The sequence below is a fragment of the Typopeltis vanoorti genome, chromosome 15 (genome assembly GCF_054136105.1).
Source record: "Typopeltis vanoorti isolate ZY-2024b chromosome 15, IOZ_Tvanoo_1.0, whole genome shotgun sequence".
Taxonomy (NCBI): Eukaryota; Metazoa; Arthropoda; class Arachnida; order Uropygi; family Thelyphonidae; genus Typopeltis; species Typopeltis vanoorti.
In genome coordinates, this window is record NC_143563.1 from 4,690,010 (window position 1) to 4,714,426 (window position 24,417).

The 24,417-nt window shown below is 35.1% G+C and overlaps 1 protein-coding gene across 2 annotated transcripts in view; it reads right to left on the minus strand.

Moving 5' to 3' along the window:
- Positions 1-22,033, minus strand: part of LOC150098318 (high affinity copper uptake protein 1-like) — an 85,087-nt gene extending 63,054 nt beyond the window's left edge. For both annotated transcript variants that reach the window (XM_090404823.1, XM_090404824.1), the window contains exon 1: positions 21,811-22,033. The gene's annotated coding sequence lies outside the window, so the exon portion shown is untranslated. The remainder of the gene's footprint in view (positions 1-21,810) is intronic.
- Between the last annotated feature and the right edge of the window lie 2,384 nt (positions 22,034-24,417).

The window sequence follows — 24,417 nt, forward strand, 5'->3', positions numbered from 1 at the left end:
ATTGAAGTGCAGGTGTCATTCCTCTTATACAAATCCAATATTCTCTCAAACTCACTACACACCAGTAGTGCACTCAGGATTTAATTTTGGGGAAGGAGGGAGAGCCGAGTTGAGTAGACGATTTGGGATTACACACTACGCATGGCATATGACCTATGACTGAGCATCTGCAATGATTGCTAATTCATAAGTAGTATAGAAATAGAACACATGACACAACATAAATTAAAAAGAATTTTAATTAGGAAAAAATGTTCTAGTGTTTTTTTTTCTCTTTTTGGGGCCCCTTGGGCCCCAAAGAAAGAGCCACAAGGGCCCCCTTTCTTTCCCCCAAGGGGCCCCTTCTCTGGGTGCAGCACAGCTACACATATACAATAACTCCCATTTTTTCTACTCAGACTATGTACCAAATCACTTGCCATCACAGCCCTTCTTAATTCATTTTTATAATATACTTACCATTTTCACTTTCTCACTCTACACTCTCACCTCTTGCAACAACCTTTCATACTCTCTCTCTCTCAGTATGAGAGAGAACATGCAACAACTGTTCATGTTCTCTCTCATACTGAACTTATAGCTAGCTAAGTAATTAGTACCTATTACAATCTCATTAACTTTTATTTTCTGTTTTTGAATTGCTTCCATTATATTTTAATTTTTTGCACCAGAAAAATGACATTATAACCTGCTCATCAATGGCATGTTTGATGATAGAATCACTATATCAAATAACATCCATCAGCTATGCCGGTCCAGAGTCTGGATAAAATTTGAGGAGAATGTGATGGTGACATACTTCCCTATTAAAAAGGCCTAGTGGCTGTTATATCATCATACGCTATAATAAATAACATCCTTCTTTTTATAATCAACTTTACTTACTAAGTTTTTGTTATTAAGCACTAACTTACCTGATTCCATGCTTTGTTTTCCATTTTGCTGCCGAACTTTTTTTTAATTCTCTAAATGTGTTCCTCTAAGTGGCACTCGACTTTTTGTAGTTCCCTCGTCACCTGTCTAATAATCTGCTTTAGCCTAGTGATCTTGGAGGTTAAATTATTTTCAATATCCTTTTTAATATTGTCTTTAGTGGAGAAAACCTTGTTCACTACTTTGCTATCCTTGTTAGTGTTTCATTTCTTCTGTTTTTTGGTGCCATTTTACAACTGTATTTAATATTAAAATATTACAATAAAAATAGGTTATAAAGACTACATACTCTAAAAACATGGAAATCTACTTTGATGCACGGGTGCTAAATTACACTGACCACAATATAACCTCGAACCAGACTTCCTTGTCTAATATCCTTGGGAAAACTCTCAACCGATGCCATAAATCTTCATTGCCCTTTTGATACTTCTTGCACTAGTATACAAACATAATTTTACCCATAAATAGTTTTGTTTGTCTTTAATCTCTTCTTTCCTCACCTGTCCAACACTGCAAATTTAATCCTTCCTATTCTTATAATTTTGTACTTCCCCAGGTGCTGGGTCCACTGAATTTGAGGCTCTCTTAACTATATATTTTATAACTTCATCTTCTTTCGTATTTACCCTCTTTCTCTTGTCATCACTCATTTACCTTCCTCTTATCTTTCACTTGTCTATTCTCTTTAGTCTTTCTCTTCCTTAGCGATATTTTATTGTGCTTCTGTGCATGTTCTCTTTCTCTCACTCATTCATCCAACAAATATATAAAACCAAATCTATTCAAATTTAGCCCACCACTCAAACTACCCCAACTCTCCTTCGTTCCACATCTACAAACTGTACACTTTGTCTCACACAGTTCAATTAAACAACTGAATATATATAAATAAATTAAAAAAAAGAAAAAGAAATAAAAAGTTAACTTCTGATCTAGAGGACATGTTAGCCTACTCTATAAACATCACACGTAACACTTACATATAAGAAATGCTGAGGAAATGGCATCTCCAGAAACTTCATTTCCTCCAGATAACAGAAGTACCAAGATGAGAATAAAATATTTATGTAATATGCATTATTGTGTACAAATCAATAAGCTCTGCCTGATGACTTTATAATTCAAATGCTACTTTAAATGCATTCTCAAAATATCTTAAAGTAAATGTGAATTAAAATTTAAAGGAGACAGAGTAACTAAAGAAAATATTTTGTAAAATTAAAATCTGAATTAAATTCTTATTTTAAGCTCAACAAAAGCAAGTAAGAATGGCCAATCTCTCAACAAATTGATTCTGCCCCTGCGTCACGTTTAATAAATGTGACGCAGGGGCAGAATGGGCGAATGCCGCAGGCGGAAAAGTAAAAGGGCAGAAAACTAAGAGTTTAGGTTACAATTATACTGGAGGCAGAAAAAATTTTTAAAAAAATATTAAATTTATATATACATATTTATAAAGATAATTATATTTTATTCTAATTATATAAGCTCCAAATAATTATTTTCATTTTGATAATCCCTGGGACCAGTACTGTCAACAGGGTGTAGTACAGAGGCAGCCTGCCTCATGGCTCTGCTTAACACTTGGGCGCTCACATCTGATCTGACAGATACATGCTAATTGTTCACATGAATATTCTTTAACCTATCTATTGTATAGGTTGAAGGTCATGAGTAGTTGCACATAAGTATATTAAGAGTGCTATTTTGCACTTTTGTTGCTGTCAGTTTGGTTTAACAGGTGTTATGCAAAGATTTGTGATATTTGACCCTGCAAAGGTCCCGGCAGATACTTGCTAATTGACATAGATATTTTATTCTATAGGTTAAAGGTCATGACTAGCTGCGCGTGCGTATGTTATGAGTGATATTCTGCACTTTTTTTTTGCTATCAGTTTGGTTGAACACGTTTTTTTTGTAAAGGTTTGTGATATTTGATAGTAAATTGTATATATACCGCGATTATATACCGCGAGCTCCGATGTCAGTATAGCTGACATCGGAGCTCAGGTTGTTGTTTTCACATTGTTGTTCATATGCTAAACAACAATGGGAAAATACGGTGCAGAATATTTATTAGAAATGTCGTAATGCAGTTACTGTTAGAACAAATAAAAAGGCGTCCAGAAATCTCTACAGGTCTGAATAGGCCTTTACACCTGAAACTTCATTAATTTCAGAAACAATTTGAAGGAAATTCTAATGACGACAGAGATACAGCTCCCTTGACAAACAGAAAAAGATGTTTTATGTGCTATGCATCTAAAATGAGTCACTTATCAAAATATTTTTGCAAGCATTGTAAAAAGTATTATGCTTTCCGCATAGCAATATTGTTTGCGATGTCCTTAACTGTTATGACAGTTTTGTAAATCTAACTATTGAAGATTCTGATTAATTAATGTTAAATGCATTTGTTTAGTTTTATTTTCTTTCATTATTGATGTTTGCTTATTCTTTACATTTCTTTGTTTCAATAAGTTCTAGATTGTAACTGAAAATAAATAAACTATCATGTATTACTGAAATAGAGAGCCAAAGGTTTATTTATCATACATGTCCTCTAGAACAGCGCTTCCCAAACTGTGGGCCACAGTCCCCTTGGGGGCTGCAAGTTTTGTTGAGGGATCCGTGAAATAATGAAAACAAATTTTAAATGTTTTAAGACTAAGTAGTTCTTTTTTTTGTTTAATCTTAAAAGAAATGCATTTAATTTTTATTATTTATTTCTTTTATGTTATTTTTTTATATTTTAATGGAAAAAATCGCACATTGGTGTTCGTTAACAAATTTTGCTTCCGGTGTATTTCGGCGTTTAATGAATATTAGTAAATATATGCTTATTCATATAAGTTTCATTTCAAAGGTATTGATAAGAAGCACAAAAAAAGCTTTACATCCATAAGTTTGGGAAGCACTGCTCTAGAAGATGTGCTTTACATATATGGAAAATACTAAGGAAAGTGGTCTGGGGCTTGCTCAACCTTAACTACAAGTTGCCCATAAGGCACTACTTATACTTGCCGCCGAAACTTTTAGTTGCTATATATTCGGCACGAAACTCTTGTAGTTTCTATATTCGGCTATGAAATAATGTTGGATTCAATATTCACTTAATTTGTACCATCATGTATTATATTTGCAGTGTTTTTTCTTTATGTTTTTTGCATTTTAGCACATACTAGTAATGAATGTATCTCTCAGATATACTGAGTCATATGCTGCAAAATTACTGCTGTGAGCTGCTGATTGTTAATAAGGGCACTCGTTCAGCCGTGTTACGGCAACAATACTTTACAAAACTACAGTTTTGTAAAGTATTGTTTTTTATTTAGTAAACTGCATTTAGTTTACTAAATAAAAAAAAGGTGCCATTTCTCATTGACAGTTAAATATGTGCTTATTATATTTTGTTAATAAAAAAATTACAATCATTACATACTAAACTAAACATTTTATTATTATTATTATTATTATTAAACAAGACCTCATGGAGTCAAAGACTCATCAGGGAGATCCTTTTATCACACACACAGCTCATCATACCGTGTCTTAAACACACTCAAACTCCTTGCAGACACCACACGCTCAGGCAAGGCATTCCAATCATTCACAACTCTGCATGAAAAAAACCTGCCTCTCACTCCCCTACTCACACCTTCTTTATACAGTTTCCAGGGATGACCTCTGGTTCTCCCCTGATCTCCCACTATTCTCTGTAGAACTTCTCCACCATTGATCTTATAACAATCCCTTACCAACTTGTAGGTCTCTATCATATCTCCCCTCTTCCTTTTCTCCACCAGAGTCTACAAATTACATCTTCTCAATCTTTCCTCATACTCAACATTCCAGAAGTCAGAACTACCTTAGTCAGTCACCTTTGGACCCTTTCCAACATCTCTTCATCCTTCTGAAAATCCGGTGACCAAATCTGGGCACAATAGTCCATGTGTGGCCTAATCAGAACCTTATACAATGGAACAAGAATCTCCCTACTTCTACACGTCAGTGTCCTCCGCATCATTCCCAGAAGTCTTTCTGTTGTCTTCACAATTTTGGCGATGTGTCCCCTAACTTTTAGATCCTTATCCCCTATCACCTCAGATCTCTTATTTCCTCTACTTCCCACAATATATTCTCACCAAGCATAAATTCTGCATCCCATCTTTGTTTTCCAAATTTTAAAACCTTACATTTTGCAACATTGAACTCACATCCCCATTTGCTTGCCCAATCACTCAATTTATTCAAGTCTTCTTGCAAGGCCACAACATCTTCACTACTCTTTATGGTTCGTCCCAACTTTGCATCATCTGCAAACAACTGAATATCTCCATCCAAATCTTCGCCAATATCATTAATATACAAGTTAAATAGTAATGGCCCTAAAACAGACCCCCGAGGCACTCTACTAGTGACTTTCCTTTTCCTGGATATCGCACCCCCATACACAACTTGTTGATACCTATCAGATAGCCAGTTTCCAATCCGATGCACTAATGTAATATCCAACCCAATCTGCTCTAGTTTGACTGTCAACTTATCATGAGATACTCTATCAAAAGCTTTTGCAAAATCCAAGTATATTACTGTGTATCCTTCTCCTCTGTCCAAAGAAGCAGTCACTTTATTGTAATAAGTAAGTAGATTACTAAAATATGACCTCCCTTTAGCAAATCCATGCTGTCCATCAAAGATTATACCATTGTTGTCAACCCAACTCTGGATCCTCACCAGAGGTCCCACCTTACATTCCAGGCCACCTACTACCGCCCTTAGAGGGCGCTCCACCTAGATAGGACTTTAGTGTCACCCACGTGGTTGGGCTTAGTATTGTAAGTTTTTGTGTGCATGTTACATTAATTGTTTTTGCAATCCCCGTAGATGTCCTAGTGACTAGGACGTGGCGGTGAATTTGAGCTGTGCAAAAGAAAGTGATTTTTAATCGGTGAATAGTCCGCTTTTTTCCCCGTTTTTCTACGTTTTTGAGTGCTAAATTGTTTCTCTGAATACGAGCGTACTTCAGTGGTTGTTTTTTGAAAGTTAGTTGCTGTCGCAATATAATATATTTTCGTACCGTCGGAATCGAATGCGTAACGGTGGAAGACAAAACGAAGCGAAGTTACTGTATTTAGTTATATTACATTTTATTTAATTATATTTAGTACTTAAATGTTCTGATGTTTGTACTTTTTTTCCCTCTTATTTATTAATTGAATAATTATTAAAGATTACGCTACTCGCCAGTAAGGAATGATGGTGGATTCAGCAGCAGTCGCAAGTGGCGTAATGCCAAGTCCTCCGCCATTTAAGAACTCAATTATTAGCAATATCATAAGGGACTTTGTGGCATGCAGTACTTGCGGCATGTATGCGTCTCGGGAATTACATATGTGGCTTGTTAAAGAGAGTGGAGAGCGTATGTGTGCAAAATGCAGGCAGTTGGAGGAAATAAGTATATTAGATATATCGATATCTAACTTTGTTGCTCCAGGAACGGGGATTGAATGTAGGAAGACAAGTAGTGTGATAGGAGAGAATGAGAAAATAATAGTTGATAGTGTGGAAGGTCTGAGTGACTGTGAAAGTTTAGGAGATGGTTTTGTTTGGGAGAGTGAAATTAGATTAAGAGTGACTGACCTGCAGAGGGAGATAGATGAGTTGAAAGAGGAGGTGGAATGTCTTGTGAATGAGAGCAGAAGTATGAAAGATAAGATTAGGAGAATGGAAGAGATAAATGCAAGGCGAATCAGAGTAGGAGAGAGAGAGAATTTAGGGAGTATGAGTGAGAGGTATGGGGGTGCTAGAAGAGGAGAGAATGGAAACAGTAGAAGAGAGGGAATGAGAGAGAGGTATGAAAATGCTAGCAGACGAGAGTTTGAAAACAGTAGTAGAGACAGAATGAGAGAGAGATATGGAAGTGCTAGAAGAGGAGAGAATGGAAACGGTAGGAGAGATGGAATGAGAGAGGTATGGGAATGCTAGAAGACGAGAGGATGGAAACAGTAGTAGGAGAGACAGAATGAGAGAGGGATATGGAAGTGCTAGAAGTGGAGAAAATGGAAACAGTAGGAGAGAGGGAATGAGAGAGATGTATAGGAGTGCTAGAAGAGGAGAGAATGGAAACAGTAGAAGAGAGAGGTATGGGAATGAAAGAAGAGGAGAGAATGGAAACAATAGGAGCGAGGGAATGGTAAGAGGTATAATGTATGGCGACTCAATGATCCGTGGTGTTCAAGATAGGATGCATGAGGAGTGTTTGCCAGGAGGAACAATAGAAAGGATGGCTATGGCAATTAAGAGAGGTGAAAGGGTGGATGAGATGATTGTGATGGTAGGAACGAATGACTTGAGTGGTAATGTAAGTCGGGCAGCGAGAGATATGAGATTTTTGCTCGAGACTGTACGGAAGAAGACAGAGAGAGGAAAAATAGTGTGCATGTTGCCTAGGTATGATAATGATGAGCTGAGCAGAAGAGCAGTGATATTGAATGGCATAATAGCGAGAATGTGTGACAAGAGAAAACAGGTATATGTGGATGCTTGGAGTGCGTTTGAGGAAAGAGAAGAATTGTATGCGAGAGACCGTTTACATTTGAATGAGGAAGGTCGTAGGCATCTGGAGAGATTGCTGTTCTGAACGAGTCAGCGTGTCCCAGGGAGGATGATAGCAGGGGGTGGCCTCTTGTGGGAATGGATACTTGGGAGAAGGGAGACAATGTCAGGTAACACTGAGCCCAGTGGAGTCTAGAAGGGATAATGCTGGGTATAGAAACAATGGCATTTATATGCTTTATACTAATGCCAGGAGTATCCGGAATAAGGGAGAGGAATTGGTGGCGCAGATAGCATCAGCCTGGCCAAAAATTATTGCGTTCACTGAGACGTGGTTGACAGAAGGGGATATAACAACAGGAATAGAAGTCGCTGGGTATAGCATTTTTTGTCAGGATAGGAGGGGAAAGCGTGGTGGTGGGGTACTGCTTATGATAAGTGATGACCTATGTCCTCTAAGAGTGGAGAATTTGGAAGGAAGTGAGACAAATGATTTTGAGAGCGTATGGTGTGAGGTAGAGGTAGGCAAGACAGGATATTTAGTGGGGTGTTGCTACAGACCCAGGAGCACAGAGGATGGGGACCAGGAGATGTTTAGACAGCTAAGTTTGGCAAGTGCAAGAAGAATGATTGTTATGGGAGATTTTAACTTCAGTAGTATAAATTGGAGAGAGGAAGATGCATGTAGCAATAGGGGAATGGAATTTCTAGAATTCTTGAGGGACAAATGTCTTAGGCAACATGTAACAGAGGGAACAAGAGGTTCAAAAGTTTTGGATTTGGTTATAGCATCAGAAGAGTTGATAATAACTGAGTTGATGTCTCTCCCACCAGTTGGAGAGAGTGACCATATGGTGTTGACTTGGAAAATGAATAGACATGCAGGAGTATCAAAGAGACGGGAACTTATGTGGAATTATAAGGCAGGTGATTATAATAGTCTTAGACGTCAACTTCGGGAAGTTTCATGGAGACAGGAATTGGAAGGCCGGGATATCACTAGTGCGTGGGAAATTGTGAAAGAATATTTGTAATCAGCAATGGTAAGTTGTATACCACGAGTGAAGAGGATGCAATTTGGAGTAAAGTGGATGACAAACAATATTAAACAGGAATTGCATGCGAAAAAGAGGCTATGGAAGAGATATAAGGAGACAGGTGAAGAGATGCATGAGGAATATAGCCAGAAGAGTGACTAGTGTGGTTAGGAAAGCGAAACTGGAATATGAGAGGAGATTGGCCCTAAGATCCAAAGAAAATCCTAGGGAATTTTTTAGCTATGTGGCCAGTAGGAGGAGAAATGACTGTGGAAGAATGATATTGTGGGATAAAAATGGGAATAGAGTGACTGATGCAGAGGACATAGTTGAATTGTTCAATGAACACTTTATTGGAGTATTTCATCCTAGAGGAGTCAGTTTTAATGCTAGAGGGATAGGACCGGTTCAAGGTCTGGAGGTACAGGAGGAGAGTGTGTTTCAAATACTGAGTACTCTGGATGTCAGTAAAGCTGTGGGACCGGATGGTATTTCACCACGAGTTTTGAGAGAATGTGCTAGGGAATTGACAGTGCCTTTAACGTGGCTTTTCAATGAGAGTCTGGCTTTGGCAAAGGTGCCCAGGGAATGGAAGGAAGGCAAGATAGTGCCATTGCATAAGAGTGGTAACAGACTGGAAGTGTCTAATTATAGGCCAGTCTGTGTGTCATCAGTAGTTGTTAAGATCTTGGAGAAAGTAGTCTGGAACCGTATACAGCATTGGGCAGATGAGGGTAATGTTATCTGTGAGAATCAACATGGATTTATGAAAGGACGCTCTTGTTTTAGCAATATGCTAGCCTTTTATAATAAAATTTCAAGAACATTAGATGAGGGAGAGGCATATACTGCAATTTTCTTCGACTTGGCGAAGGCATTTGACAGGGTACCACATGATAAGCTGATATTTAAGTTGCAGCACATGGGTCTGGATGTCAGATTGGTAAACTGGATTCAGGATTGGCTGTCTGATAGGTATCAGAGAGTTGTGTATGGTGGAGCAGTTTCCAGGAGGCAGAGGGTTACAAGTGGGGTCCCACAGGGCTCAGTACTAGGACCTATATTGTTTAACCTTTATATCAATGACATAGCCAGTGGATTGCAGGGGGATATTCAGTTGTTTGCGGATGATGCAAAGCTGGGAAGGATTATTAGTAATAGTGCAGATGTGGTAGCCCTGCAAGAGGATTTAAATAAGCTAGATAGATGGGCAAATGAATGGGGGTGTCAGTTTAATGCAGCAAAATGTAAGGTCTTGAGGTTTGGGAAACATCGATGGGATGCTGCATACTCTATGGGAGGAGTTATACTGGAGGAAGTCAGGGAGACAAGAGATCTGGGGGTTGACGATTGATAGAAACCTGAAGTTTAGGGGACATATTGCAAAGGTGGTGAAGGTAACACAGAGGATTGCTGCTATTATGAGAAGGACACTGACCTGCAGAGATAAGAGGGTTATCATTCCGTTGTATAAGTCTCTGATCAGACCACACTTGGACTATTGTTCTCAGATTTTGTCCCCAGGATTTGAAGGGGATAAATTAACTGTGGAAAGGATACAAAGATGGATGACAAAGATGGTTTCAGGACTGTACAAGGATAGTTATGAGGATCGGCTGAGAGAATGTGGACTGCAGAGTTTGGTGGATAGAAGAAGGAGAGGTGATATGATTGAGACTTTTAAACTGTTGAGAGGTGGTTACAGGGTTGACACTGGGGAGTTCTTTCGCTTGGTTGAAGCGGGAAGGAGTGATGACAAGAGGCCATCCCTGGAAGTTACGAAAGGAAACTGTGAGCAAGAGGGTAAGGAGTGGTTTCTTTGTGTGGAGGGTGGTTGAGCCGTGGAATGCATTGCCTGATGGAGTGGTGGGAGCAAGAACGGTCAGTGAGTTTAAAGAGTGGTATGATAGACTTTGTGTTTCTCGGGGGGGGGGGGGACATCCCCTCGATGAGTCTTGACAGACTTTATGTCTTAGGAAGGACCTCCCTCGAGAGTCTTTTGACTCCTTGGAGGCCTGAATAATAATAATAATAATAATAATAATAACTTAACCACAACACTTGACACAGAGATAGGCCTATAGTTTGATGCTTGAGTTCGATCACCTCCTTTATGAAGTGGCACAATCTTGCCCTCCTTCCACTCTTTAGGAACTTGACCAAGTGCAAAACTAATATTAAAATGAGGTGTCAAATCATCCACCAATTGGTGAAAGTGACCATGAGGTGATTACCTGGGTGGTTGCCAGCAGTACAAGGTCCCCTGTGAAAAAAAGGGTATATGTGGAACTACAAGGGGAAAAGCGTTTAAAAAATGAAACTACAATTGATCACCAGCAGCTAAAATTACTCAAAAAAAGAACAAGAACACTGGATGCGTGTTTTAAAACGCATAATATCAGTTATTAAATTTCCTGCAAAAGAAAACATAGCGTTCAGAGAAAGTTCAGACACTCTATATACAAATAATAATGGAAAATTTTTGAAACTGATTGAATTATTCCCCGAATTTGACAGCGTATTACAAAAACATGTAGAACACATAAAAAACCAATGAAATTCACGTTCATTATTTAGGGAAATGTATACAAAACGAAATCAATATATTGAGTAATGAAATTTTTAAAAAAAATTGTATCTAAAATAATGAATGCTAAGTATTTTTCAATAATTATTGATTGCACCACTGATATTTCTCAGCAGGAGCAAATGTCTTTAATTGTAAGATGTTTCTATAAAAGAAAAAAATGAAGAAACTCAAGATATTATACAAATAGTGGAAAGATTTCTAGATTTTATTAAAATAAATAAACAACAGGAAGTGGTATGACTGAAGTAATTTTAAAATTATTAGAAGAAAAAAACTTAAATATTCAAAATATCCGTGGTCAGGGATATGACAACGGGTCAAATATGAAGGGGAAGAATGCAGGGGTACAAGCACTTTTAAGGAACAAAAATCCTAGAGCATTTTTTGTTCCATGTTGTACGCATTCCTTGAACTTGGTATTGAGTGATGCAGCAAGCTGCAATGTAGATATGGTTTTATTTCTTGACATTATTCAGTCAATCTATAATTTTTCTTCATCAAGTCATCGATGGGAAGTTCTTCTAAACCACATCCAAAATTTTACTTTAAAACCTTAACATGACGAGATGGTAAAGTCGTGTTGAAGCTGTAAAAGCAATACGAAATCAAGTAAAAGAAATACATGAAGCTTTAATTTTCATCACAGAAGATGACAGCTTAATTGGGCAACAAGACATTAAAACAAAATTGGAAGCTAGTTCGTTAGCAAAAAAAAATTAATTCTTTCAAGTTGATATTTGGCACATTTGTTTGGTACGACATTCTAACTGAAGTCAATGCATCTAGCAAACAATTGCAAAATATCTCTTGCAATATTATGAAAGCCTTGAAATCATTAGATGTCACAAAAAAATTCTTCATGTCATACAGAAGCAAAAATAATTTTTTGAAAGTTAAGCACCAAGCCCATAACTTTGCTCTAAATATTGGGTTAAATACTGATTTCCCAACTAACAACAGCACACGAACTCGACATGTAAAAACTCAATTCGATTATGAATGTCCTGACGAATCAATTACTAATTTTGAGCGGCAGTTTCAAATTAATTTTTTAAATGTAATTCTTGATTCAGCAATAACAACTGAGAGATTTGAACAGCTAAATAAATATGAAATCAATTTTTGGGTTTCTCTTTAACGTTGGTAATTTAAAATTTGATAATGATCCAGTAAAAAAAGCTTGTTTTGACTTAGAAATTGTTCTGTCTGATGGTGATCAAAAAGATATTTCAGCAATAGATTTATTAGATGAATTAAAGATATTGTCTCGGAGGATATCAAATAATTATTCTCCCAAAGAAGTATTAAATTATATTTGTGCAAATAACTGCATAATTATTTTTCCTAATGTGTACACATCACTATAAATTCTTTTAACAATCCCAAATACAGTTGCAAGTGCAGAGCAAAGTTTTTCTAAATTAAGACTTATTAAAAATTATTTGAAGTCCACAATGTCCCAAGAGAGATTAGATGGCTTAGCCACTTTATCTATTGAAAGTAACATAGCCGAGACATTACATCTAGAAGAAGTAGTCAAGTGTTTTGCCAAAATTAAGGATAGAAAGGTTTCTTTTTTTAAATAATTAAAACTGTTAATTCTTGATTTAGATTTTTTTATATTTGTTTTGTCATATTTAACATGATTTATGTAGTATTTATAAATTGTGTTAAAATTATGTACTCGTATAATAAACAAAAATATTTTTTTTATTTATTAGTATTATTTATTTATTCACTATATGTGTGTGTGTGTGTGTGTGTGTGTGTGTGTGTGTGTGTGTGTGTGTGTGTGTGTGTGTGTGTGTGTGTGTGTGTGTGTGTGTGTGTGTGTGTGTGTGTGTGTGTTAGAAATACCAAGCAATTTTAAACCTGGTTTTACTCCATTTCCCAAGTAAGCAAACAGACAAACAAGTCAAGTTTGCGCCTGCAAGTGATGCAAGTCTAGCTGATCCTACAGGTAGTGCAAGACCAAGGCAACTCATGGTAAAGGAGATAAAAAGATGACAAGATATATTTAAAAAGATACTACTAGTTTACTAGTTTCGTTGAATAGATCAACATCCTCAGGTATCACAATCAAAGAAGTATATAAAAAATTACAGACTTAAAATTTTAATAACAGAACAAGTATAAAAAGACAGTAGCGTGTTTGAAAAACAAATGTGAGTATGAGTTCCAAACAAACGTATACTACGCACTGTCGCGAGTATGCCAGTACTGAACAGAAGCAACGTGTGCATCAGAGAGATTGTAACTCAGGCTGTTGTTGATATGAGAGGAATCTAGAGAAATTTCCCTGGATTCAACAATCTTTCTTTTGAGTTCATCATAGCACACATGAATGTTAGAAGTCTGAGTTGGCGGCCTTCATCTGAGTTAGCTGAAAAGAGAACGTGACTAGAGAGAGCGCTAGCTCTAGTCCTGTTATAGGAGATATCTCTACAGTGTTCATCCAAACATAGAAGGATGGATTTAGCAGTCTGTCCATAGTATGGCTTTCCACAATCACACAAAATCTTGTACACTCCTGGAAACTGAGTAGGAAGATGTTTCTGTTTATGTTTGCTTAGTAATGAACGAAGTTTAGGAAGCGTAGCGAAGCAAGTTTTGAAGTTAAATTTCTTGAGAATCTTGGCCAGTTTTGGTGAAAGAGAGCTGATGTAAGGCAAGGAGATGAAGGCTCTTGGGGAAGAGGGATCTTCAGAAGTAGTTGAGTGCCTGGGGGAGGGAAATTTGTCAATTTTCTTTGGAGAGAAACCATTGTTAATAACAGTCTTTTTAAGAAAAAGGAGTTCATTTTCAATTTCTGTTTCTTCTGTAAGTAATGATTTGGCTCGGTGAGCTAAGGTGGAAATAATACCACATTTTTGTGGGGATAGTGATGGGAGGAAGCATGACGGTATCTATCAGTATGAGTAGGCTTTCTAAAAATTGAGATTTTAATGCGATCAGCACATCTGGTAAGTTTGAGCTCTAAAAAGGGAAGGCAGTCTTCTGTTCAGTACTGGCGTACTCACGACAGCGCGTAGTATACGTTTGTTTGGAACTCATACTCACATTTGTTTTTCAAACACGCTACTGTCTTTTTATACTTGTTCTGTTATTAAAATTTTAAGTCTCTGTAATTTTTTATATACTTCTTTGATTGTGATACCTGAGGATGTTGATCTATTCAACGAAACTAGTAAACTAGTAGCATCTTTTTAAATATATCTTGTCATCTTTTTATCTCTCGGTAACAGTCATTAAAGCTTTTTCATAATATTCCAACCGAGTAAAAATGAATTCTATAATATATATATATATATATATATACACACACACACACACACACATATAATTTTTATATATACATATACAATTTCGAAGGGCAGAAAAAAAAAATCTTGCCCACACTCACAAATTTGCTTGGGCCGGTGCTGTGCACAGATGATCAGAGGGATAAATGATCACAGTTATTTACTTACTACAAAAAATTTTAACAGTGTTTCATTTGAATTAAAAGAACAATACAATTCACTGCAACCAGCTAGCAAATTACCATTAGGAACCTTATAGGACTGAAATTCAATACAGTACTCTGCCAATGGTAAAACAGATGTCTGCTTGTTTGGCCTAGCAGATAGCATACCCACTCCCTAATCAACAGAATGGACAGAGTTTGAATACCACAGTGGCATGGATTTTTGTGAAAGACTTTACATGGTAAACAGTTTATTTAATGTGAGATGACCCACTTCCTTATTAGAGACCTGAAATAGCTTGAATAAGTACATGTTTAGTGTGTGGTTAAGGGTTTCTGGATGATATAACCCTTAACCCACTCATCCATAGTATTAATACTACATGTTTACAGGTTTTCATGGGCTCTCCTTAAAAAACATTATTATTATTATTGTTAAGGGCAACTCCAAGGAGTCCTTAGACTCATCGAGGGAGGCCCTAAACATCATGTCAAGAACAACTATTCAACATCCACACAGTATCTATCATACTTTGCCTTGAACTCATTCACAGTCATGGCACCCACAACATACTCTGGCAGCTTATTCCACTCATTCAGCACTCTCCAAGTAAAAAACCTAGTTCTAACACCCTTGTTAACCACACTCTTCCCCAGTTTCCATGGATGGCCCCTAGTCCTGTTCTGAAATATATCCTCTGAATTAATCTTATAGAAAACCTTCAGTAATTTGAATGTCTCAATCATATCACCCCTTTTCTGCCTATCAACCAATTCCAGCAACCCACAAATCTTCAACCTGTTTTAATAAGGTTCATTCCATAGACCTGCTATCATCTTGGTCACTCACCTCTGGATCCTCTCTACCTCCTCACCAATCAAGAAGAAACCCTGGCACCCAGATCTGGGCACAGTAAAGATGGGGTCTTATCAAGGCTCGATACAGAGGAACAATAACTTGCTTGTCTCTGCTTGTCAAAGTATTCTTCGGTAACCAAGTGATTTGATGAGCTGATTTAGCCACTTTCGCAATGTGTCCCCTAAACTTCAACTTCCTCTCAACCAACACTTCCAAATCCCTGACCTCGTCAATCTCCTGGAGTACAGTTCCAGCAATGTAGTATACTGCTGCTAATCTTTTCACCTCAAAATGCATAACCTTACACTTTGCCATATTAAATTGACATCCATTCTCCATCCTGCAAAATTTTGACATCATGACATGAAAACATTATATACATACTTTTTTAAAAACATATTTAATTGCTTTAAATAAAAAAATAAAAATAAAAAAAATTATGAAATTCAGAAAATCCCACATATAGCTGTAAGAAAAGTACAACCCAGTCTATTATTATTATACGGGAACCTCCATGGAGTCCAAAGACTCATTATAGGAGACCCAATCTACCCACACAATCTATCATTCCTCTCCTTGAACCCATAAACAAAGCAATCACAACTGACTCTGGAAATCCAATCCACTTATTCAACCACTCTCCAAGAAAGAAATCTAGTCCTCACACCCCAACTAACTACACATTTATTCAACTTCCAAGGGATGAAATTGAAGATGAAGTCAGGCTTAGAAATGTTAAAAAACATACGCCAGTATAATCCTGAATCAGATTTGGTCATCTTTCATTAAAAAATTGATACATGCAGACCTTGGATGCTCTCATCATGTCACTAACCATAAGGATTAAACATAAAAAACACACATACTTTCCACTGTAGTCATTTTTCAAAATTATCTGCTAACGTCATCATTATTTGATCGCTGCTAAATTCAATCATATAATTCACTCCTGATGAAGTGTACAATAAAGATACACAGAAGTAGTAGAGATCTAAATACAATTGTTCTATCACTCTCCTTTTCCTTCTCCATGCGAAATCAATACATTGAAAAAATATTTACAATAACATTTTCTTCTCAGCACATGCTTGTTGTTCCTACATGTTAAAAGGCATGTGTTTAATTTCTTAAATAGAAAAAAAGTGCATTTGTTAAATTCAGAAAATTCCACAAACATGCTAACTATAAGATATATAAAAGGAAGAATGACTGTGATGGAACAATTCTGATGAATGCTGATGGTAGGAAAGTGAGTGAAGTAGACAAAATAGTTGAATTACTTGCAAGGATGTATGATCAAAGTAGGATACTACAAGAACAAGAGTGGCAGTGATTGATGTCAAAGGAGAGGCAGATGGAAAAGTGTACAGGTTATTACAGAACCTTAATATGAATATATTAAGGTGAACCTTAATAAGGTATCAGAGAAGTTTGTTAAAAGCTCAGGAAGGGGAAATAGCAATAGTATTACTCTATGAAATATCAGCTTGCATATTAATAAGAATGTGCCAGTGAACTGGTAATGCCTTTGACCAGACTGAGTCTCAGCTCTAGTAGCCCATAGTTCTAGGCTTATATACAAAAGGATACAATACAGGAGAAGTAAATTATTAGCATCTCAGGTGTGGTGGTCAAGGTATCACAGAAGTTTGTTAAAAGTTCAGGATGGGGAAATAGCAATAGTATTACTTTATGGGGAGATTAGTTCATGGTTTCACGAAAGTAGGGTTCATGCCACAGTAATTTTTCTACTATTTACAATATAGTACAAGCTGAGCAGGACAAAGAGAATGGCTACACAATAATATGCTGGACTTTTGACAAGATACTGCATAGAATTCTATTACCTAAATTTAGACAGGCAAATGGGGTTGGATATAAAGTCAATGGCATGGATAATAGATATTAGAGGGTAGCTTATGGAAATGCAGAGTCCAGGAGAAGTGGCTAGTATTGACTAGTGCAGGGTTTCTCAAACTTTTTCTACGATGGAACACTTCACAAATCCTGAAATGTTCACGGAACACCTTGGTTATTTTGTAATGTATTAATTAATAATTAATTGGCAATTTAGCTTATTTTATTGTTAATTAATAATTGATAATTAATTATTAATTAATAATTAATTAAACATCGACTAAACCATCATTAAATTAATTTGTGCTGATTTTCATTTGACATATCCCATTCTGATCACCAAAAATTTATAATATTATTATAAGTACTTACGAGTGAATGCAGACTTTTTCTCCTGTGTGCTGGTTTCGTAGGGTAGGTAAATATAAATAAAATAAATGAGTAAATCTAAGCGTTAAGAAAAAAACAATCATTTATTGTCAAATGCTAATTAGTAAAAACAAAACACATAAAAATAGTGAAACATGTATATTGCAAATTAAGTTCTTAATGACTCCGAAGTTTTGGGGTCTTTGAATTACAAATTCTTTTGATATCAGGCACAATATTAGAAAGTTGAATTCTCATATTTGGTGTAGCGTCGAGTCTGTTCCTGAACTTTGATTTGGTTGCAGCATAATATGAAAATCCTGCCTCACATTAATATATGTTGTTATAAAAGGAAGTGTAACTATAACACTTTTTTTGAAAGTTAGTCAAGTGAATTTTAATTTATCATCCTACATGTTTCACCGATTTTTGCTATCGGCGTCTTCAGGGAATACAATTGGTAAGCTATATGAAGGTAACAGACTAGGTTTTTAACTGACAGTTCTAATTCATACAAAATTAGTATTGTGCGAGACAATGCACGTGTCTTGGGAACATGATTTATTTGTTGCGAGACATAATGTAATTGGCATGAAAGTTCATTTCTCTGATGTTTAGTGATCTGATTAAAGCTTTCCAAATTTCCATTAGGATTAGACCTTGATTCTTATTTAGGTTTCCTGTTGAACGGGCGACCGTAGCAGCCTCCTTGAAGGTTCTGGAATGGTAATTCCCTTCTATATAAGGCATATGACTCTTATCCACTCAATCAGATAGTTGGTAGAGGCAAAGAAAGGCCTGAAATATCGTGTCTGTTGTTTCTGACATATCCTATGTGTTCCTTCTGTCTTGTTTCGAAGCTTCTAGAGATCTGACCAACGTAACTAACACCACAGGAGCGAGGTATATTATATACTCCATAGTACTTGTAGAATGGATGAAGGTCTTTGGGTGAAGATGTTGATGACTTCTACAACTGGAATATTTGTAAATAAAGATGTGAAGTCAAGGCTTGCTAGTATATCATCTTCAGAGATAGGGATGTTTTTTAATTTATAAATAAAATGTTTTGAGTTTTTAATATAAGTATCCGAGTTGTGAATGTGTTGTTGTAAAGTCTTGGCTAGATATTTAGACAGTTGGTAAGTAAAAGAATAGATTCCATCAACTATTGGACGTAATGGTATTCCTTCTTTATGTATTTCAGGAATGCCATACAATCTTGGAGTCAACAAGTGCATGGATTTTAGCTTTCTTGTTAAGTCTATAGGCCAGTTAGTAATTCCACGTAATAGTTCATTTGTGTCGTTATGGTTTTTTTGAGTAGGATCTGTACTGAGAATGTTGTAGACAGACGTGTCTGATAATAGATTTTTAATTTTTTCTTCTTTTGTATTTAAGATAAGAGTATTGTTGCCTTTGTCAGCTTTAAGTATGATGATGTCTTTATTATTCTTTAATTTGTGTAGTGTTCTTCTTTCCATTTGGTTACAGTTAGGAGATCTTGACGGAGCGGAAAAGATAATGCTGCTTTTTAATCTTAAGTCATTAGCTATTGGGTGTGGAAGCAATGAGATGACTTTTTCTAAGTTGCAGATGAACTCTATTTTAGGAATAGTAGTAAGTTTTAAGGCAACATTGAATCCCTTTTTGAGAACTGAGATCTCAAGTTTTGTTAAAATGTGTTTAGATAGGTTTATTATCACTTTGTTATCTGGTAGAGACGGTTTAGAGTTAATATAATTATCATACAGCAAGTTGAATTTATCAATTTGCATCTTTTTGCTGTAACTAAAGGTTTTGGCATAACTGTTGCTAACCATATTATATACCAACAAATTTACTCGTAAATACCTTTCCAAATTTTTTTAAAGTTCATACATTAACCAAAGTATTAATAATTAATTATGGCATAATCATAAAGAGTATTAGTGCACTTATGTATACGGTGTGTCATGTTGACAAATATAAATTACATTTTAAATTAGTTATCAATCACTGGGCTAATGAAATCTTGTAGCATGTCGTAGTTTCTTCAGGCAAATATTATTAAATTAATTTGTGTTGATTTTCATTGACATATCCCATTCTAATCACGAGATATATTTATAATATTATTATAAGTACTTACGAGTGAATGCAGACTTTTTCTTCTGTGTGCTGGTAGTTTTCCCCTCCTTTTGTACATCCTGGAGATTTTTGTAGGCTTGAGGTGGATGACTCACTATCTGTTCTATCACAAACACCTTCAATAAGAGATTTCTTAATGACAAAATTAAACAAACTGCCTTGTCTCTTATTCATATTAGATTTTAACTCTGTATTCCTATTGCTTTTAAAAAAATCACGGCACTCCGGTTTCAGAATAAGCACTTACACACTGCAATACGAACTTGCAAAAAAGTATTCAGTAGTAATAGATTTGAGAACTGGATACAGACTACCTTGATCTTCAATTTCAGTGGAAAAATTTTCTTTATACTTCCCTGCTGATTGGTCACTGACATTTGCAACACAGATATCATTTCCTTCAGTTCTGAGAACAGACGATATGACCAATTGTTGTAATGGGCTTGCAGGCAATTTTTATGACCTGTCATAAAGAGCAATATTCCCTTTCCCAAATGTTGAAAGGTTTCGATCTGTGAAAATTAACGATACACAAATGTTATTAGTTGTTCTGGGTCTGAGTGTTTCGACATATTCTTGAATATTATTCTCCCCAGAATATTTTTATTATAAAATATTTATTCATGAAAAATGCTTAGAAAACTAAAATGACAAATTCCAGAATTTCTCGCGGAACACCTATTTACCTTCTGCGGAACACAGTTTGAGAAACCCTGGACTAGTGACTGCTGGTGTGACACAGAACTCTGTACTCTAACCACTACTATTTAACTTGTACACTAATGTTACAGGAAATGATCTGAAAGGAAATATTGTTATTAGCTGATGACACAAAATTGTATAAAGCAATATTCAGAGATGTAGATATCTTGCAGAATGATGTATATAGATTGAATTATAGGATGAAAATAGCTGTGTATACTACACTAATGGAATTGCATGGGCAATAAGAAATTAATGAAGCTAGACATTTTGGGATGCTAGTGGACTGAGTTAATATTCAGAGGTCATATTACAAAAGTAGCTGCAAAAGGAGTTATTGAAGAAACCTGGTTATTGAAGAACAAACTAACAAGCAGAGATAAAGAGGTTATCATACCTCTTTATTATAACACTCCATCTGGACTACAAAGATGTGGTCAACTGGGTTTCTTATTTAGAGATGTGGAAAAGATCCAGAGACAGGTGAGAGATTGTGGCAGGTCTACAAGATGCTCCATATGAGGAAAGATTGAAGATCTGTGGGTTACCTGGTTGATAGGAGGAAAAGGAGGTGGGGGGAAATATGATAGACATCTCAAATAGAAATATGAAGTTACTTAAAAAATTTATAGGATGGAGATGGAGGAAATTTTTCGTTATATGACTAGTGTAGGAAGAATTAGATGTCATCCCTAGAAATTAGTGCAGAAAGGGCGTGAGGTACCTTTTTTTTTTTTTTTGCTCGGAGAATGATGAATGACTTTAAAGTGAACTGTGACAGGTATATACTGTGCAATTGATGGTTATATAATAGTTAAGTGAAATGTTAGTGGATCTCCAGACAGACTATGCAATTAAAAATAATAAATCTCGGTCTTCGACAACAATTTATTCTCCTATTATTGGTTTTATTATCACTGGTTATTCGTACACCAAGCGCCAGAATTAATACGAAATTTACCTACTGAAATAAACATATGTAAGATGCTCCTCGCTGTTATCCATTAGTATCATTCCCATTAAGAAATATCCTCCAGTTAATACTTCGACAAAACATCCAAACACTGTATAAATACAAGCTTATAAAAACTACATTTATGAAACGAATAAAACACCAAAATTTTAATATTAAAAGTTATCCTTCAGCCAGTTACAGAATATGAAACGGAAATTAAGAGTACACATATGACCATTTTGTTTACTATAAGCTGTATAAAAACTAAGTTAGTTGCATGGTCGACTGGAGTGAACTGTCAAGCCATGATGCAACACGAAACCGTTTTTAATTTTTAGTTTACATACTTACCTTTAACTTTTTTTCTTTTTTTTTTTCCTGAAAATAAAGCGCAACAGCACAACACGTTTTCTCACGTTATCTTCTACATTCTAATTGTATATTGACTAAATTTCTCTTCACTGGCATCATTCAAAAGGATGAATAAGCGTTTTAACCAGGTGATATTAAGCAGATATTATTCACGATGCAAGCTTTTCTATAACTAAAACCGGTAACACACACTCTCTGAACGGCTGCGCACACCTAGGATTTCGCTACATAAACAACCACTACAGTCTTCAAAAATGTAGCAACCCGCAGCGCCATCTCATAAGCATAAGGAAGAAAGGTAAAGTACGTTTTCTCCATCCTTCCTGTAGCAGATATCGTTAATACAAAAACACGCAGATTTAACCATTTGAATGATAACGCGAATGGTGAGGATGTTAAAGAAATAAAGAATGTTTAAATAAAAATTCTTGTAAATAAGTCGGTCTCACAAGACTGAGGTCATGAATAATAATAATTATTAGTATTTTATCCGCTAATAATAATACTTTTTATTATTATAATTTTTAATTTTATAAATGAATATTTTATAAAATTAATACTACTAATACTAATTTTATGAAGTAATAATAATAACAATAAATTAGGAAGAAATAGGTAAATAGAGAATACCACAAACTAATTTAAAGAGGTCCTGGACAATACAGTTGGAAATGTCAAGTATAATAATAATAATTTGATTTTATTTAATAATTTTATTGGAAGTTGTTGTTTTATATACTTATACATAAGACGTTTATTTTCAATAATCATTTTATAGTTTTATGTGCTCGATACAGTGCATTTAATTATGAAAAGTTATTATTTTAATGTATTATTTTTTATTAATGCATTAATCAAATAAAAGTATAACGTTAATTAATGTATTGTTTTTACTGTTTGTTATATAAGACCATCAAGATCATTTTATTCTTGAGTACATGGGGAGACCATACTCCTACTGGGCGTGTCCCTCGAGTGGCGGATAAGGGAAGCCCCAATGGGCTACTCTGAACAAAGAATAGGAGCCGCGGACCAAATGCTGCAGCAGAGGAATGACAGGCCAGCTGATGACAGATTTGCCATAAACCCCTATAAATCGGAAGATCCAAATAGAGAAAATGCTTTTCTTAGATGACATATGATAACCAATAAAAATCTCACATCAACAAGAAATCAATCAATTTTATACAGCAAGATTTCAGAGCTGATATAATAATTTTTAATTAACATGATAATTGTTCTTCAAAATAAAATAAGAAGATAATACTTTGAAGAAAGAGCCTTATTACGTTTATAGTAATTTTACTAAATCTTTATAGTAATTTTATTTTATTAATTAATGCTAAGTACTAGAGAAGAAGAAGAAGAAAACAAACTGTCGTCTTAAACCGAAAAAAAAAAAAAAAAAAAACAGAATAATTCTTACTCTAGATGAAAACACAATCCGGAAAGAGGATTACATAACTATAAATCTACCAAATATAAATAAAGAAATACGGGGATAAAGAAATAAAGAAAGAATAATGTCCTCCAGTTAGTACTTCTCAATTTTCCATAACGAAATAACATATTAAAGCAAAGATATTGCCCATTTCAGTATTATGTATTATGAAATAGAGAATTCAGGACAAAGTTAAACCAAGTCTTAGTATGCTGTCACTTTAGGAAACTTTGGCATCTTCTCAAATAGTCTTGCCTCGTTACGAAATATAGAGTGTGTATGTGTGCGTAAATTAAACAAAATTCTTCTTCTTTTCAAGGATCAGGCAGCTGCCTGTTTTGGCTTTATTGGTCTTTCCATCTTGTTGCTGATCTTCCCCCTCTGTCTCTTTCCCTTTTATCTATATCTATCCCCTCTTTTGGTAGCCGATATTTTCCATCCTGGAATTTTGTGCATCCTTTAATGGTTCTTAAAATCTCATCTCTTCAGCTTGTATTTTACTTTCGTTTTCTTTTTAAGCGTCCATGTTTCTGAAACATACAACAGAGTGGGAGTGGCCATTACTTTATAAAATTTTAGCTGACTTTCTCGTCTTTTTTTTTTTTTTTTAAATTCAGTGTTCTTTTAATTATTCCACAGATTTTCTGAAATTTCTTTATTTTTTCATCTACAGTATACCTTTATCTTTTAAATATGTTATTATGCAACCTAAACTGTGTCATCTCTTTTGTTATTTTATTATCTATAACTATTTTTGGTGTAACATGATCCTGACTTTTAAATGCCATGGCTTTTGTGAAATTTTTATACCGTATTGTTGGCTTATTTTGTTTAATTCATAAACTGATTTTTGAAGGTCATCTTCATTGTCTCGTAATATAGTTAAACATTATTAAACAGAATAACAAAAATATTATTGAACAAAATAATAATATAAATGTATAATACGTAAATATATATATATATATATATATATATATATATATATATATATATATATATATATATATATATATATATATATATATATATATATATATATATATATATATATATATATATATATATATATATATTTATGTTTACACAATTCCCTGTCTGAGTTGTGTTTCAACCTTGTGCGAGAGTTTTTCTGCTTTGCTGGG